At 46.6% G+C, this 19,265-nt stretch overlaps 1 protein-coding gene and 1 long non-coding RNA gene across 4 annotated transcripts in view; both read right to left on the reverse strand.

Moving 5' to 3' along the window:
• Positions 1-19,265, reverse strand: part of LRMDA (leucine rich melanocyte differentiation associated) — a 1,047,313-nt gene that overhangs the window by 490,625 nt on the left and 537,423 nt on the right. The window lies entirely within an intron of this gene.
• Positions 280-1,715, reverse strand: LOC131828793 (uncharacterized). Its single transcript, XR_009352574.1, has 3 exons — positions 1,431-1,715; positions 837-933; positions 280-584 (listed from the first exon to the last, which is right to left on the reverse strand). It is a non-coding gene; the product is annotated as an uncharacterized LOC131828793 (long non-coding RNA).

Raw genomic sequence — 19,265 nt, forward strand, 5'->3', positions numbered from 1 at the left:
TCCTACAAAGCACCAGAAAATGAAAGCAGAAAGGGAAAGAAGTTAATAAACGATGCATCATGAGCTCGGTTACTGTTGGGGCCAAATGGGACTCAAACCCCTCTTTAGGGCAAGGATCAGTAAGCTTTTTATGCCGCTGGCCAGATCATAAATATGCTGGGATCTGAGGGCCATATGATCTCTGTCACAAACCCTCTGTGTGATACTAGACAGATAATACATAAAAAAATGGATATTAAATAAATATATAAATGAAGCCATAAAAATGTTCCAGTAAAACTTTATTTCCAAAAACAGGCCAGATAAGGCCCTTGGGCCAACCTCTGCTCTAGACTAGTATGGGATGCGGGATGGGTCACTTCTCAGGGCTCTATCCAATGAGGGGGCAGGGAACAGAGAGATTTATCTACTTCCTCCATGAGTCACTGGCTCAGGGCTGGGCAGGCTCCAGAAGCCTAAGAAAAAGAGTCATGAGTGCCTATAGTCGGAAGCCAAGAAATTGGTGTGCACAGGAATGGTGAGTGCCAAAGGGATATGGGCAGAACCACCACAGTTGCGCAGACACTGTCCAGCCGAATCTGCTCCTAAGGAGGAGGAAAAGAGGGTGGCAACAGAAAGGGAGAGGGAAGCAAACACATAGGCCCCCCACTGACTGAGCACTGCGGATGGTCAGCGCCACGGTCCTTGTTACCTCTCTCCCTTTCCCCTCTGCCTGCCCCACTGGAACTCCACAGAACGACCAGTGAGGAGCCCAGCAGGTGGGGTTCTCCAGGGCCACGGTTTACCTCTTGCTCCAGGTAGGCCCTAACCACAGCCCCACCATCGCCAGGCCTCACCTCCTAGTATACCCTGCGACTCCTCCATCCCTCAAGAGGTCTTTCCCTCGAGTGGAGTTTCCGTGTGTTGTTTTGTCCTCATTGAAATTAAAGTGTCCTTTTGTTGGATGAGAAGAAGATGGAGAAAATCAATAGAAGAGATTGTGCATCTACCAAAAGTCTATGGTCTCCAGGCCTACTCCATCCTTGAGAAAAGGGAGAGAAACCACCCTTCCTCTTTTCTACACCCCAGCTGGAGTCAAAGCAAAAGAAAAAAATTAAATTAAATCATCTTATTATGTAATTGGGACTAGGCCTCAGGCCGCAGCAGTACAGAAGGGATTAAGGGCAGAGCCACCTGGGCAGCCATTCTCCTGGGTCCCATTACCACCCCCCTCATTCCTTTTTATAGCCAACAGATTAAAATGCGAGCCTAGCAATCTTTGATCTTTCACTTGCTGACACAAATCCTTTCAAGCTTCCAACATTTTCTGCTGAGGTAATTAGTACTAATTAAAAGGTTTCCAACAGTCTTTGCTCCTTTTTTTTTCCCTCCTGTGTGTCTCCCCCCACTCCCCGGTTCCCCTCCCCCAAAGAAATTGCTTTTACAAGTACCTTCTATCCCTGAAACATGGGCATCCCTCACTTTCTTCTTTATCTGACTTGGCCAGATCAAGTAGATTAGTGACTCCATTATTCCGAATACAAAGCCAGACAACAGGTTTTTACTATCGCTCCTGACCTGTTGAGAGCACATGGGCTTATATTCAGAAACAAGCGTCTTGGTTTATACGAAGAGACAGTCCAATTATGCAGGAAAAGTCACCATGCAGTGTCGTCTTCTGCCCGAGGAAGGACACCATTTAGTGACGAAGTGTTTCACTCCAGTGTCTGTCTCTCTCTCTCTCTCTCTCTCTCTCTCTCTCTCACACACACACACACACACACACACATTGCGCACGCGTACTGCTTCACTGCTCAGACTGACAAGTTGCAAAACTTGCCTCCTAGCTTGCTTTGTTTCTGTGCTTTCTCTTTGTTTGGAGAGGTTACGGGGCAGGAAAAATCCATATGGGCTATTTAAAAGATAATGTCCCCCCAAAATTAAAGAATGGATCATCTTAAAGTTTAAAAAAAAATACTTGGAGAGAAACATGCGCGTGCATGCATGCACATGCACACGCACACACGCGAGCGCACCCTGAGCCATGTATTCAAATTTCCAATAAGCAGACAGCCTCTGTGGTCTTCCCTTGGTTCTTTGCCATGGCAGTGGGGGCATGGACGCTCTGATGGTGTCACTGAGCTGGGAGCCCCACCCTGGAGCCAGTGTGACCCTGACTGGAGCTTCTGACACACACCACTCCCTGCAGCCACATCTCACTACCAAGAGTCCAGTGCCCGGTGGGTGGGCGGGATGGCTGAGGGCAGGCGGGCCTGGGAGAAGGGAGGGAACTGGCAGGGACTAAGGCTACAGCAATCTGGGACACTCTCCGCTCTTCACCTGCCGCTTAGCAGAAGTGAATGTGGGAAGCGTAGGTGACACTTAATCCCACAGAATCCCTTTTTTACAGATGTGAAAATGGACACCGGACACCGGGAAGGGGTTGCTCCTTAATGAAAGGCTGATGTCGGCTCTCACGAGCACTGTGATTGCAGGCAGCTCTCAGCGACATCAGCCTGCTGACCTGGAAGGCAGGTGTGAAACCTGCTCCACTGGCCCCATGAAGGTTCAAAGGTCCAAAGGTCCAGTGGGCAGTCCATTTGCTCAAGGGCACAGATTAGCTCACAGCTATCTCTCCCAGGCTCTTCAGCCCATCCTCGATAGGGGAGATGAGACGGCCACTCCCCACACCCTTCATGCTGGTGTTCAGCATTTTCAGGAGGTGAGAAATGACTTCTCCATGCCTCTGTGAGTCCTACTATTGCAGCAGCAGCAGCAAGGAGACCCCCCTTTTTTTGACTTGGCTATTAGGGTCATTGTGTTAAATGGGTAGAAATCTACCTTTAGAGCCCTTAGGCCCAGAAATTAGTCACTTTGGACCCCAAATGGGCATTGATGAGGCTGTCCTGATCAGTGCATGGGGCCACTAAAAAATATACTCACTCCCTACCCAACCCTCGGGAAAAAAAAAAAAAAAAGCAAACAGCGAAAAGTAATGGATTTAATGATCTAGAAAATCTAGACGCTGGAAACTCCAAGGGAGATCATATTAAATTAGACCAGTACAAACAAGCCAAACTAGATTTATCCTCTTGTGGTTACAGATTTTATCTACTAAACCAGGTTTTCGGGGCTAGTGTCTGTTTTCAATGAATAGAACTTTTGAATGTCAAGTCCCAGAATCCCTAGGAGAGGATAATTTACCCCCAGGATCTCAGTTCGGCCAGGGCTGGCCATCCCAGAGTCCCTGCAGAGGGCCAGAGACACAGGCTACTTCTCTTCCTGCTCCTGGGGAGAGATGCCTGTTGAGAACCAGTCACAGGAGGGATTCAGAGGTGGGGGGAGGCAGGGAGGAGATTCAGAGAAAAAAGATGAATTTTTTTCCTTGACTCCTCCCTGAGGGAGTGAGGAAACCTGAGAGGGAAAGGAGTGGGAGAGTCAAACAATGGCAGAGAACATTCTGGAACAGAAGTCACCTACTCTTAAACACACACACATGAACTGGATTAAGAGTACCCTTAATACTATTATGGACCCAGCATGTGGGGAAATGCCTTCGGGGTCCTTTTCTAGAGCAAAAAAATGAAACCATTTTAAGTTTTCCTTCCTCGGAGGAAATGATTCTACCACCTTGCCTCTGAAGCCAACGGAGAGAAAGCCTTTGCTTGTCCAGCCTTCCTCTCCCAGGAGCCTTCCCCCAGGCCAGCCCAACAGGGAAAGGCTGGGCCTCCCCGCAGGGGAGGGGACTGGCTGCTGCCATCCTGATTTGGGTAGCTGCTAAGACATAATAATAATGAAGAGAAGGCGGGTGGGGGGGCGGGTGGAGGAAGGAAATTACTTTTGAAAATTATGAAAAATACCTTGACGGCATCTCTTTGAGGCTCACATTTAGCTCTCGGAAAAGATTTCTGCCAAAGGGTGAGTTCTGACAGGGAAAGATGAAATGAAGGGCTGGGGTTGCGGGGCGGGGGGGTGGGGTGGGCCTTGCAAAGAGGCAGCCTTCTGTCAGAACTGATGACTCGGCAGCTGCTGTCAGACTGGAATACGTACCCACCCGGTGCAGGGGGCCGCTGCAGAGGACAAAAAAAGCCCGGACAGCAGCCAGTCTGGCCAAAATGACCACACAGAGACGCACACACCAGCGGGTCAAGCCCTCAGACCACCAAGCACTTCCCCAGAGGCTCTAATCATCCAGGAGAGAACTGGGTTTAGACAGTAATCCCAAGAGTTTTCAACTCTGTTGACTCTGACCCAGACCCAGCGCTGGGAGCTCCTGGGCCCTGCATTAGGCGAGAGCGTGCAGGCAGGGCTCAGCTCCCGTGCTCTCCACCAGACAGATGGGGGCCACGCAAGCCCTGCAGAGCCCATCACTGTTCTTTCGGGTCTGCCTCATTTGGATTTTTAAGACATTGCCTTTTATCTGCACCAACCCTGCATTCGAGTGAACTCTCCAAAAGGTCATTTCCCTGACTTAACTCTGAAAGAAGTGGGGAGTACTTTAATGCAGGATTTGTTCTTTGTTTGCTTGTGGTTTGTTTGGTGGGGCTACATCTCGGTTGGGTGGGGGAAACATGAAACTGAGAGTGAGGAGCCAGTGGTGTACCAAGGAGACAGGGAGGAGGCCAGCGGGAGTGTCCAACACGGCAGGGGCGGGGTATTGTATCACTGACACTGTTTGAAACCGTCAGATCATGGTGGTAATAAAATCAGAGCCTGGGGCTTTGTTATGTTTTATATGTTCTTTACAGACAAGGCAGCCCCTTTACTCCCACACCTAGGGCAAGGCAACCTGTTTCTACCCCCAGGAAACCTGGCCTCGAAGACCATTTCTGCTTCCTACGGTCTGCGTGATCTAGGACAAAGCACTTGACGCATTTGGGTCACGCATTCTGCATCTATGAAAATAAGAGAATTGGCCCAGGGGTGCCTGGGTGGCTCAGTGGGTTAAGCCTTTGCCTTCGGCCCAGGTCATGATCCCAGGGTCCTGGGATCAAGCCCAGCATCGGGCTCTCTGCTCAACAGGGAGCCTGCTTCCCCCTCTCTCTCTGCCTGACTCTCTGCCTACTTGTGATCTCTCTCTCTGTGTCAAATAAATAAATAAAAATCTTAAAAAAAAAAAAAAAGAGAGAGAGAGGGAGAGAATTGGCTCAATGATGATTAAATCTCTTCCATTTAAAAGTTTCTTAAAATCCATATTTTCCAACAATTATTTCAACTGGAAATTTCAGCAGTGAAATGTATTTCCCATGTCTATGCTGAAGGAAAGGCCAGGGCTCACACACACAGTGCGTCAAGACGGGTCTGGGAGAGCTCTCCAGCGCTGCCCAAACACTGGTTTATACCTTCAAAGGCAGGGAAGGAGTTCCCTGACCCTGAATGCTGCGGGTCTGCTTGTCTGATGTGGCAGAGGGATGCGGTGGGGGAGCTGCACGAGTGTTAACTTCCTTGCCCTCCCTGGAGGCAGGCGGGCACCAACCACCCCAGTCCTCTGGACCCCGCAGGCAGGGACACCGGGCGATGCCACCGATGTATAGAACACTCTGGGATAGAAGGCAGCCCAGAGTTGAAGGCAAAAGGTGTTTTGCTTAGTTTCTTTCCAAAGATGAGTTAATGTGTTTCAAGGTCAACTAGAGAAAGGGTGCACCAGGCAAAAAGGGAAAAAAAAAAAAGTGTTTAAAAGGCTGCGGCTTTAAAAGCTTAACCAGCAAAGCCCCTCCAGCTTTCAGTCAATGGGAATCAAAACAATGATTTCAAGCTATTTCATTCAGTCTATAGGCAGGATCACTAGATGAAGGCTTGCTCCTTTCTTTCCTTTTCCCCCATTTCCAAACTGCGATCCATTCCCCACTCCTAAAGACCCATTTTGACAGAGTCTATTGTCAGCCTTTTCAGGACATTAGCCACCCCAACACAAACTCTTGGGCTATAGAAGTTTTCTGGGGGCTCTCTTCTCCCCCCCGCCACTGCCCTCCCCGCGCCTTCAAATCCTAGAGGCAATGCCGCAGAAACCTATAAGCGGAGAGGATTTCTAATGCCTGCCACTTGCTTAAAATTGATTTTCAGATGAGAGCTCGAGAGAGCCAAGTACCCCCACAGTTTGGAACACTCATCATCGCTGACGATGAAGTCATTTGCTGCCATAAGCAGAACAAGGGTTAATGACCCAAAATCGAATAAATTACTGGATTCAGATCCATCATTACCACTGGTTTTTTAAAAATCATCTGGAGCGAGTGAGTGTGGACTCCGGGCCATCACAAAGATGGACGCGGCTCCCCTTCCCCTCCTTTGCTTACAACAATAAATCCTTCCGAAGTGCATCTCAGGCTCACACACCAATTAACATTTCTCATACCAGTGCATGAGGGGCCGTGCAAAGTGATTCCATAGTAAATTAGTCTGGAAATTGCCTCGCATGTGACACTGGGAGATGTCCTCCGTCTTTGGGATGGGGGGGTGGTGGGGAGGCAGGAGAACTTTCTTCCCTAAGTGCCACTCCATGGTTTCACCCTGGACGAGGCGGTGGGGACGGTGGGGCAGGCGGCTTTCAGCACCACAGTAAATCTTCACACTGTTTATCCAAACAAAGACCAGTGTGGGGAAAGGGAGACACACGGGGGAAGCAGATGAATAAGCAAGATCAATTATGGTGGGGGGTGACCCTGGGGCTCCGCTCCATGACACAGATCTCAAAGCAAATTGTGCCCAAGTGGAGCTGACACGGCTGGACTGAAAACAGTGTTCTCCTAAAGGATGTCTGCTCCCCCTCCCATTCACAGGCGGGCAGGGGAGCCAAAGGAGAGAATGGGAAAGGAGGGGAGAGGGGTGCAGAGAGGGGCCAAGGGAAGGGAGACAAGGAGGCGGGTGAATGAAAAACCACACATAATGGTCTGGGGTTTATTTTACTGAGAGCAAAATGGCTCAATTTGAGCACTTTAGACTGTTGAAATTGGCTAGCGTGAGATACAAGGGTACCTCCAAGAGGACTGTTACATCGGCGGCAGGAGACTGTACGACCAGGGGGCAGAGAAAAGGAAAATAAATATATAAATACACACACACACACACACACACACACACACACACGTGCTCACACAAGCACGCCTCCTCCATCCTGCAAACTTTCTTGGGACCAGGGAGAATCACAGAGGTGATTTGGCAACAAAATGCTCAGCTAAACATCCCGATGCCCTTACCTCCTCGAATTGCATCCCTAATGTGTGGGGCGCCTTGTACTTTGCCCTCCTGCTTTGTGTTCCGAAAATGCCATATCTTTTAAAAAAGAAGCCTGGTTTATTATTTAGTAGGAACAGCGGGTGTGGGTGTGTGTGTGTGCGTGCGCGCATGTGTGTGTGTTTTAAGGGCTGCTAATAATTCTGATCCCCCTTTCAAAAACAATCCACCCCTCACTAAGAAAAAGTCAGAGCGACTGACTAATGGGAGTAATTCAAAGTACCTCAATTAAAATTCAGGTTTTGGCCTTTCGAGCAGTCTATTTAAAGATTTTTTTTCCCCTAGATTGGTTGTAGACAGATGATTATTAAATATTTATGTGTCTGTGAAAGGGGCTCTTGGAGCTTGGCTCGGCTGAGGGCTGAGCTTTTTGTTGCTGTTGCTTCTCCTCTCGGAGGGTCCAAGGAGTCATTACTTTATTTGGGGCCTTAACCACCTAGTTTCCAAGAGCCCCACATGCCAGCCCAGGGTTCTTCCTAGGGTGGGACAGAGGCACCCCGGCTCTCTCCATGTGCAAGGTGGAGACATCAAGGAACCTTCTCTCCGTTGAGCTAATTCGGACTCTCCTTCCAAACTCAATCCAAATTCACTCCTCTGAGGGGTTTTCACTGATGACTTTACTCCCAAGAGGGCACAAGGACTCTCCGGTCTTTCGTGATCCTCACCAGATATTTCCCTGTATTGGTACATTCACTCTCCAGGAAGAGAAAGTTCTGTCTCCTTTAATGGTTTATAATCTCTGGAGGCAGCGTCTGAAGATGTTGCACCATCCACACCTTTGACTGGCTGGTTTAGTCTCCTTCACTTTGTGAAACAATGACTCCTTTTCAAATTCACCTGAACCCCTACACCAGAGAGGTTCTTGCCACTGCCCAGAACTTTCCTTTAGGAGAATTAAGTCACCTTATTTTAGCACCAAGCTTCTTTGGGGGGAACAGAGAGAGTTCGAGCAAGGACTTCTCTGTGCTAAGACCAGGAACAAGGACATGGGTGGGTGGTACAAGACAGCCGCCACCTCTTCTTCCAGCAAGAATGGTTTATCGACATTTTTCTACGTGCAAAGAGCTGAGGAAAGTAAGCGGTTTCCGCAAGCTGGAAATACTCCCTCACTTCTATACTCCGAAATATCCTATGGCTTTAAAGGTATGGAGAAATATGGATAATGTATCCTAAAAAAATGCAAATGGTTTAGTCATATTTATATAATAGTCTTATATGTGGGGGGGAAATTGGACAAAGTAGTAAGGAGAAGACTGGAATTCTACCTTGGCGGAAGGGGATGAATCTGTTTTGTTTGGCTTCTAGCAACAAAGATTTACTGCTTTTCTAGTATGAAAGGAGACACCAATTAAAAAAAAAAATACTTTAAAAGAAGAGGTCATAATTTCTGCCCTCAAAGCTGACTTTCCTGATTAGTAAGTCCCTCCACCATCTGCAACAAAACCACCTGAGAAGGGATTTAAAAATACAGATGAGGGGTGCCTGGGTGGTTCAATGGGTTAAAGCCTTTGTCTTCGGCTCAGGTCGTGATCCCAGGGTCCTGGGATGGAGCCCTGCATCGGGCTCCCTGCTCATCGGGGAGCCTGCTTCCTCCTCTTTCTCTTCCTGCCTCTCTGCCTACTTGTGATCTCTGCTTGTCAAATAAATAATATCTTTAAAAATAAATAAATAAATAGATAGATAATAAAAATAAAAATACAGATGCTAGGGACCAAAACTGGAACTTCTACTACAATAGATCTAGAGTATGGAAACAGCCTGTCTCTGTTCCCCCAAGACTTTCTGATTAACAGACAAAGTTTGGTAATCAGTAGGCCAGCATATCTACCAGATATCCAATCTTCTGCTTCCATCTCTAGATCACAGTTAAAAACTAAGAGGAGTTGTTGACAGGATTAACAAATTTATCAGAATCTGCTCCTACTTTAAATAACCAGAGGAAGTTACATGTTGCTTTTGAGAATACTCTCTACCTTGATTACAGGTATAGGTAAAAACCTGACCTGGACTACACCAGAATATCCAAACACGCTTTTTTAAAATGTTGGATCATTTCTCATTGTAATATTTGGAAATTTACCTAGGGGCATATACCCCTATCTTTAAAGCTAATCATCTTAAAATAATTACCCTTGAGGCTAGACACTCAACCAGTAACTTAGGATGTGAACTTGTAAATTACCCATTACTCACAGAGATGAATTTAAGTCAGTCTTTACTCATTGTTCACTGATTTATGAATTCATAAAGTTACTCACTCAGTCCCTCATTCACTCATTCAGACACTTAGCCAACAAACATTAGAGACTAAGCTACAGAATGCTGGCTTTACACCCTGCCTCCCCATCTTCATTTGATACCAAACGCTACCTTGTGGTACCAGGTGGTACCCAGCACTGTAGGTGATTAAGGGCAATCAGGCAGGCAAGCAGGCATGGCCATTCCTCCTCTCCATTAACCATGCTGTTTCCATTTGTTAGGCAAAAATTTTATTCCAGGAATTCCAGTCTTGGCTGGCTTCTTCCTCCCCCTCCCAGACCTTGTGAGCTCAGAGATGGCCAGCTCATTTTGACAGCACTTTCCTCCTTCAGCTCACTTCCTCAACTTGTTGACCATCCTCATACAGCCTCTGCTAAGCACCATGTGCCATAAAACAGCCTGCTTTGCCACCTCCATCCAGGACGACTGATGCTATTATCTGTTTTTTCTCTTTTCCCACAGCATGTATGGCCTCCTAACATACCATACCATTTATTTATATATCATGTTGACTGTTTAATGTACATTATAAGGTCCACAAGCATGGTTGTCAGTTTTGCCCACAGATGTAATGTAAGCATTTAGGATCATGTCTAATGCACAGTGGGCACTTGAGGGAGGGAGGGAGGAAGGGAGGGGGTTTCTTCCCACCATGGGCCAAGCTTGACTTGAGTCAGTCAAGAAGGTTAATCTGCTGTTGGCAGCCATGAATCAAGAGGAAGGGTTTGGGGGATTATCAGCTTCCTCCGATTTTCCACCTGCCAATCCCCTCCAATTGTGGGATGCCTGGGAACAGACTACTGTCATATCATTGCCCATCCATCCTCTCAGCCAGGGGTGGCACTCCCTGCTCGGTTTGCTCTCTAAACGCTGGCCACTGCTTCCTTCCCCAGGAACCAGCACTTTGCGAAGGCCGGAGCCATTTGCTCATAAATACCAACTCCTGCTCCCCCCACCCCTCACTCAGACTCCAAACGTCCCTTCATTTATAAAAAACGGTTCATTTCAGTTTCTGTTCCCTATTCTGGAAATGGCTAAAATGAGACACACACACCACCCCCCCCCCCCCCCCCCCGCCAAACTGGGAAGACTAAGCTTGGGTTAAGTAAGCTTTTTACTGGAAGAGGGTTAAAAAAAAAAAAGAAAGAAAGAATCAGCTTTGTCCTCCCAGTCTGGGGGTCCTTCAACCCCAAATTGTGTGCCTTTTCCAGGCTTGAGTCCTGAGGAGCCTTCTCAGTCCACCCTTTGCCCTCTCGTACAACCTGAGGGGTTCCCACAAGCCTGAGACTTTCCAGAAATGTAGAAATGAACTCCTCTTACAGAAGCCCAGTGTTGCCTTAGTGCCAGCGACCACCTGTCTCCTGTCTCTGCCATGCTCCTTGGTTCTGTCTCCCTGTCCTCTGCCTCAGCCCCTCACACCCAGCCAAGTGTTCTTCATTCAATTAAGATGCCCTCAGATGAGTGGGGCAAGAGCTACCTACTGGGTGCGAGGCCCTTTACAAATACTATCGCTAATACAAGTAACAACTCTGCAAATGGATTGTTATCCCCATTTTACAGAAGTAGAAACTAAGGCTCAGAGAATATAACCAACTTACACCCTAAGTCACCCTGCTAAAAAGTGGTAACTCTGGGATTTGAAGCTTGGAGCCATAGATTGTGAGGGCCATGCTTTCCCGCAACAGATGCTATGAACTGAATGTTTGTGCACTCCCAAAATTCGTAGGCTGAAGCCTCAATCTCCATTATGATGGTATTGGAAGATGGGGCCTTTGGGAGGTAATGAGGGTCAGATGAGGTCATGAGGTCTTCATGATGGGATGAGAGAGACCAGAGTTCTGAGGACAAAGTGAGAAGGTGTCTGCCTGCATGTCAGGAAACGAGCTCTCACCAGGAACAGAAGCCAGTCCCTTGATCTCAGACTTCCAGGCTCCAGAAGTGTGAGAAAATAAATGTGTGTTGTTGAAGACCCCCAGTCCGTGGTATTTTGTTGTGGCAGCCCGAGCTGACCCAGACAGTGCAGCAAGGAAAACAGGAGCTCCCCCTGAATCCCCAGGGTCACCTCTATAATACCCAGGCCAGTCCAAACAAGACTGGCCCATCTGGGATCCCTGAGGAGTGTTAAATGCTGAAGCCCAGGACCTGGTTTTAGGTGGGTGGGTGCAAGGAAGTCTGTTTTCAGTCTCTTTCACCCATGAGGAGCTACAGGCCTAGTGCCAAGAACCCTCTTTTAAATGCTTGAATGGTCAATAAAATCCCTGAGATCTGAAAAAAAAAAAAAAAATAGGTCCAACACGTGAATAAAAAATTACAAAACTAAGACTAATAAAGGTTCAAATAAATTTCAACAGAAAGAAATATTATATTCATGGGTAGGTCAAGTGCAAATCAAGCCAAGCTCCTCTACAGTTTAATGTAACAAAGTTTATCATAAGAAAATTTATTTATTCTTAAGCCTCAAAACTGTGAAAATGATTTTTAGGATCCTTTCAAAAACTTCATATTGAAACCTCATCGCTCATATTTAATGTGAGTTGGAGGGGGTCATTTTACTAAGTTTAATATGTTGTAATATGGGGTCTCTAAAATAGAGGTATTCATGTTGTTCCAAGGTCTTAAAATATCCCTACTTTCCGGTGAGAAGTTCAGGCCGGCAAAATGTGTGTGATGGTTACCATTTTCCTATTCGTTTGTGTTTACTGTGTTTTGCTAGAGCACCCCTCATGGCTGAGCCCGGTTCCAAGCCAGGGGAAACCACAGTCCTGTAGGGGGACTGGAAGCCGAGGGAGAAATCACCAAATAATGGCAAACAATTTCAGACCCTTAGGCTTCTATAGAAGGCAGGACCTCTGGAGAGGCAGTGCGGTGTGCTTCAAAAGCACCAGATTGGGAGTCAACAGACCTGAGTTCTATTCCCAACGTCACTACCAACAAGTTGTAGGACTTGGGATACACCCCCAGCTCCTAGAACTATGCACCCAACAGGGATTTAATAAAATAGTTGAATGAATCAATATGAGGGAGCTTAATAAGTCAGTGTTCCCTAATGGCATGTGTGAAGACCCCCTGGGGCTGGAGGGGGGCAGGGGGACAGGCCGACTTTGAACATCACATGTTCTCCCCCATCTTGCTCCCAGCCACAGTCACCTGCCAACTGTAGTTATCTTTATGTAAATCAGACTTTCCAAAGCCCTTTACTGCAGGGCTGGGAGGTGTCTAAGGAGTACATTGTGGGGTCACATGATACAGCTCTGAAGTGTCACCTCTTACCCAATATGCTGGGCCACCTTTGTCACAAATGCAAAGGGCTCCCTCAAGAGCCCCAAGCCTGTCCCTCTCAGCCCACCCTTTGCCTCCCGACTCTAGGTTCACCTCTAGGATTCATTTTCACCAGAGTCCCTGAACAGGGCTTTTCCAAAATCTCCAAGCAAAGGGAAAACAACCAGCTGGATTTAAAGCCTCTCCAGAACGAGGCACAGCCAGCCTCCTCCCTCCGCCTTCGTCCCGAACGAGGCTGCGGGGAACCGAGGCAGGCACACTGAGTCAGAGCCATCCCAGCACTCACAGACCCACACCCCAACCCCGCAACCTCCACAGAAGGAAGGCTGACAGCCTCCCACAAGACACACCAGCAGAAGCCATCTTCATTTGCAAGAATTCACATGTTCCCTAATTATTTCGAGAGGACTTTCAGACTGAGGCAATCGCCTCCCCTTTATCACTTGCCACATGCACTGTGTCAGAGCTCCGGCACTCATCAGCAACACCCTCCCAGTCCCGGCCCCCCACCTCCACGCCCAAAAACCCAAATAATTTCAAAAACATTTTTATCCTAAAATGTTCCCCTCAATTTAAAAAAAAAAAAAATTATCTTCAAGCGAAGAGATTTCTTTCCATTTCAATCCCACAACAAGGAGAATGTCAGCCCAGCTTTTTTTTGACAGACAAATTATTGAATCAAAGAGAAAATGCCATTAAGCTCACAGGTTAGCAAGTGTCAGGAATGGTTTAAAGAGATATCCCCATTTATCTTCCAAACATGCACGAAATGTCACTAATGTGTGTTTATCATGTATAATCAGACAAAGAAAATATCGAAATAAAGTACTCCCGCATACAATAGAAATCTCCTTCCATCCTTCAAGATATCAGTGCTATTCAAATAGAATAATAATGATGAAGCCTCTCTCTTGAAAATGGAAATCAAGTGAAATGTAGATAGAAATGATTTTTTTTTTTTTGGTAGTTGATGTACATTTCTAAAGTGCATTAACAGGAAATCCAGAACTTTTTAGGTCAATTATATTGTCAGTATTGTCAATGCCACTGAAATGAACACTCAAGCAGTGCCTGTTCTTGCTGGAATCAAGCTACAGAAGAACCCCCTAGATTGGGGACTCAGAGAAGAACCAGAGACACACTGGAAGCCTGACATTGTTCCAGCATGCATATATATGTATCTATATTTTTTTCATTCAAAGCTGTCCAAGCCCCCAGGCATTTTTGCTTACTATAAATTTCAATAGGAGGGAGAAAAAAATCTACAGCTGATCTCAAACCTAGCTTTATTTTCCTCCCTCTTCTCCCCTCCATCATGACGAAGCATATTTTTGTAAGCCAGGTGCTATGACAACAATAAAATGCAGCCCCGGAGTGAATGCTCTGGACAGCGAGAGCACTGCTACGCATTCTGGACTTGCAAGAGACCTGGGTACACGAGCTGTCCCCTGGAGAAAGAGACAGCCCTTACATCAGAACCGACCGCCCCTTCCAGATCTGAAAAGAGCTGGTATTTCAACCTGGAGAGAATTTCACTCTTACTGCTTTCTCTCCCAACCATCCCACCAGCTTTATGACTTACTTCCCCACTTTCTGGGTCACAAGTGTCCCGAGAGCAGAAACGACACCTGTTTTGGTGCATCACGGAGTCCACTGACCTTCAAGCAACTCATGCCCAGAAGCTGGCCAGTGAGCAAGAAAACAGAGAGCATAAAAATGCTCAGAAGCTAGCCAGTGAGCAAGAAAACAGAGAGCATAAAAAGCTGGCCTCTCCCAACCTCACCTCCTCTGGCTCTGGGAAATCTCACAGCCCCATGGAGAAATGGACAATGTCGTGGACATCCACGTGTTTGGGAGACAGTAACTTACCACTTCAAGAAAGTGTCTGCTCTCCCCAACTGCTGGCATTAAACTCCCGTGTCAGGTACAACGTAAGGAAAGGAGATGGATACAAGAGGAAAGAGTCCTAAAAATGTGGAGTGCGGTATTAAGACAGCAAGCTCTCAAGTCAGCCAGTCTCCACCATCCAGCTGTGTGGTCTTGGACCCTCGATCCTACCCTGAGGATGGGGATACAAGTCACTGTTACCCCACCAAGGTGGGTGAGCTTCAATGAGTTAAGATGCGTAAAGCCCTGAGGACAGCGAATGGTATGTGATAGGTGCTCCGAAAAATGTTAGCTATTATTTTTAGTACCTAGTTCTTTTCTTTCGCTATACGCATCAGGAAAATGAGACTTTGGGACTGGTGCAACTCCTCAGGAATTTATGAGTGCCGAACTGGGTCCCAAATATGGCCTGCAGAGGCCCCATAACTGGGTCACTCCATCAGCTACTTATTGGATGCTAGCGATCCACTAAAACATGGAAGCAAGTCAAAGTAGACAAGGGACAAAAGGAGGGAACATGAGGAGACTGTGGGGGATGGGTTTGAATAAAACCCATACCCTGAAAGAGGAGGCCCAAACTGGCTACAGAGTGAGGTCGGTCATGCACCAGGGACATCACTATGAAATTCATCAAATCAAATGTTGTTTCTTCCACAGGCCCACAACCGTGTCTTCATCATGCTTCATCAATGAACTGTTTGCCCCTGGCTTTCAACCCTAGCTGGGCTTTGCGGACCAGTATTAAACACATCTCTGTTGTACGCTCTGCATCCAGCACAATGCCTGGAACTTGATGGGCATTCTCCCCAAATGTGGGAGATAACAAAGGGAGACAAGCTGGCAGGCGGTCCAGTTACCATTCCGAGATAGTGCTGGACTTGTTGGGGGGAGGGTGAGCTGTCCAGAGGGAGAGCCCAGGAAGCCCGAAGATGCTGACGGGATGGGAGATAAAGTTTTACCTCATCTCCAGTTCTCAGGCTGCTGAGTAGCATGTGGACCACAAACCACACCTGACGGAGGGTTGTAGAGACAGCCTACAATCACCACTGGGTCAAATGAGGTTCACGTTTGTAGGGGGTGCTGTTCTCACCTCCACGGGGGGAGAAGGGCCAGCAACGCAGATGCCGCCACGGAGGCGCCCACGTGCTTCCCTGCACCCCACCCCAACCCCGACTTGCTGTCCATCCTTAGGCAAATTAGTAGTGCACCTCTCTGTTCTTAAGTTTACCCAACTATAAAATAAGGACAAAATATCTGCCTTTCAATTTGACATTTTGTATAACAACACTCAGACACAGGGATAGAAAATTCCTAGCCATTCTATTCCTAACAGTTTATCTTAAGGATATTATCAGAGGTGCGTTTAAAAGAAAAAAAAAAAAGGTGTATTTCCTGGGGCATTCTTCCTGGTGCTAAGCAGAACAGGGAACAACAGAAAATAACCTGCTTCCTCAACAGCATCATGACGCATACCTCCTTTATAACAGAAGATGATGAACACAGTAAATGTTGGGTTTTCAAGGACTACTTGTAACATGGGTAAATGTTTCTAAGTAAAAAGCGTGAAACAGAATATTATCTTTATAGAATGATCCCAACCTTAAAAATATAATCCACAGATATATGTGTGTATGCACAAAAGTATTATCTACAGGGCTGGATATATACCAGAATGGTTTAAGGGACTATTTCTGGCAAGTGTTGATTTACGGGCAATCTTAATTTGTTTCTTATGATTTTCAGTATTTTCTGAAAGTTCTATAATGAAAACACATTACATTTATAATCAGAAAAAAAATCTTAAAAACGTAATTTTAGAAAACCCTGATCATATCTACCTCGCAGCACTATTCTGAGGCTGGTTATAGTAACAGATGCAGAAGCACTTTGAAATGTATAGAATGATCCATAATTCAAGTGACTGCATCATAGCTAGTCATTAAACATTTTTGGTTGACCCATCCAACTGCCCTCCTCCCAGACCAAGGCTATTCTGAGCATGGAACTGCGTGGTGTCCTACCATCTTACCCCAGTGCACTGTGCTAGACTTTGAACTCCTTTTAGAAGTAGCAAATGCAAAGCAAAGCAGATGACCAGTTTGGAGGTTGAGAACTCATGAGCTATCCGACAGCCTGGAGAATGTCAACCCAGACCTCTCACCACTAAACCAACCAACCAGACAAACTTCACACATTGGAAACTCCCCATGAGCTTAGATTCTAAGGTTCTGTATGAACCAGCCAGCAGTCCACTCCAGATTTGTTGAGGTGTATCCCACGGATGCTGAAGAAGCATTCATCCTGCCACCAGGAACACTAATTCCAAGAGGTCTCAACAAGCAAATGACGTCCCAGAGATGTTAGGGCCCGGTGGTGGTAAAATGCTTAACACTCTAATGGCTTGGCAAGTGTAAGTAGACCTCATAACAGCACAGTGATTCTTCCTACACACACACTTGGGCTTTTAAATTGTGCTTAACTTGGTGGGCTTGAAAGTAGATGAGCGAGTTTGAAATGTTGGGGTTTTCGCAGGCAAAGCACATTTATTGAGTCAGTTGGTCAGTCACTTATCTAAAGCAATCATTTTACCTTAGAAACTCTAGACCCTGAGATGTCTCAAAGGTCTCTGAGATCCAGAAATTCTCCCTTGAACACAGTCCAAGGGCCAATAAATAAACCCCACTCATGGCGGGAGGCATTACATCGAGTCTCCTTGTCTCAGAAAATGACCTGCACATCACAATAAGCCACACTCTATTACTGTAGGCAGCAGTGTAGATCAGGGATGTAGACTGGCAGTGGCTTCAAAAGGAAAAATACACACTGATGTCTCATACTGAGATAGCACAGCTCTTGGTAATTCAAAGCACATGCGGATGGATCAACACACATTGTTTCAGCTCCATCTCGCTACAAGCCTGGAAAGGCAGGTATGATGAGGGCTAGGAACCACAATTTAAAAATACGGGAAAAAGTTAGAAGAGGTCCGTGATTGACCTGGCCGAGGTTATGCAGGCAACTGATGAAAGCCAGCTTCTGAAGAAAGCCAGCTTCAGGCTCCAGTTTCCCATCTAGGGCAGTCAACTTGCCATTGAGAATGACCAATGGTAACCAAGCCTGGAAGGGCAATTCAGAACCAGCAGCTAAGTCAGAGATGTTAACTGTGTGTCCAAGAATCCTCCTTGTGATTCAAGGACCAAGGGAAGACCAAGCAAACAAGTTTCTGCCATGGGAAAGTAAAGAACCCAAAGCTCCTTTTTTCCTCAGAAGGCTGCATTTCTGAAAGGAGGCAGGACAGAGTCATCTTACCCTCCTGCTTCTTCCTTCTCACTTGCCCCCACAGTGAGTGCTTGGGAACCACAAATTGGGTAGCCATGTTCTGAGGCTTGGCAGCTGTTTCCCTCTCTTACCCCAACCATACAGAAAATAGAAGTTGAACAACATTCCACTTCTCCAAAAAACTTTATACACATGCATGAGCATTCCCCAGAATATATGTAATAAATTGGAAGAGCACCCAAGTAAATAAAAGAAAGATCAAAAGGAAGGTATGAGGCAGCCACATTCAACTCTGCACTTGAAAATTTAAATGAATACTCCTTGAGAGCAAACTACAAAATGCTAACCTTGAAGTGCTGAGTGGCAGGAAGAATTATGGGTTATTGTACTGTCAAAATGCCAGACAGCTGTATGTTGAGTTGCTGCGTTATTTAGACAATCAGAAACTTGGAAGCTAATGTGACATATTTTTTTTCGGTGTGAAAGCTCTTGACATGCATCACGATAATTTCTAAAGGGACAAAATGTTATATAAAAAACATGGTGCCTTCAGGAGATGGCCTCATAGGTAGAAGAGCCCCGAGCAGGCGAGACAAGACATCAACAACTTGGGCTTCCCAGAGGTAAGTACCATTTCCTTCCGGTCTTAGTCCAAGCATAGTGGTCCCAAGCAACACGGAGCACCCAGACTCTGGCTTCCTACGCCCACCACCTAAGAACCGCTCCTTGAGTCAGCTGCCTGGCTGCAGGCTGGGCTGGGCTGGTTAAAGCCCACTAATTGCAGGATCATCTCCCATCTGGATGAGCAATATGGAGAACACACTCAGAGGATGTCACTGGAGATCACGGCACTGTGCAAATTGGCGGTGGAGATGAGGCGATAATTCTACCTCAGTCCTCACAAGTTCATTTACCCTCCATGTCTGTCCTTACTCAGTTTGTGGATAAATACAATCAGAATAAATGGCAGCCATTGTAAAGGAGTTCCCAGCTTTGAATGTCAGGTTGGCCCAAGGTCAGCATGGGAGGCAGGCCATGGCTGGTTGCAGCTGAAATTCTGCCTTTAATATTTTGACTACAATTAAGATACAAATATCACTGAGACAGGTGACACATTGAGCTTTCATGAATCATCTCTAATTTATAGCACATGAAAGTTCTGAGAACTGGTTTTCCTGGGGGGGGTGGGGAGAGCAGGTGGGCATTTGCCATCCAGGTGAGGGAGAGGGGCTTATGGAACAGATAGGAAGATAAGCCAGAGAAAAGTCCTGATAGAAGGGACCTGCTGAGATGCTCTATATGGATTTGCCTTCTCTTCTCTGCATTTCTTCTTGACCAAAAGGAAAACT

This window comes from Mustela lutreola, chromosome 4 (genome assembly GCF_030435805.1).
Source record: "Mustela lutreola isolate mMusLut2 chromosome 4, mMusLut2.pri, whole genome shotgun sequence".
Taxonomy (NCBI): Eukaryota; Metazoa; Chordata; class Mammalia; order Carnivora; family Mustelidae; genus Mustela; species Mustela lutreola.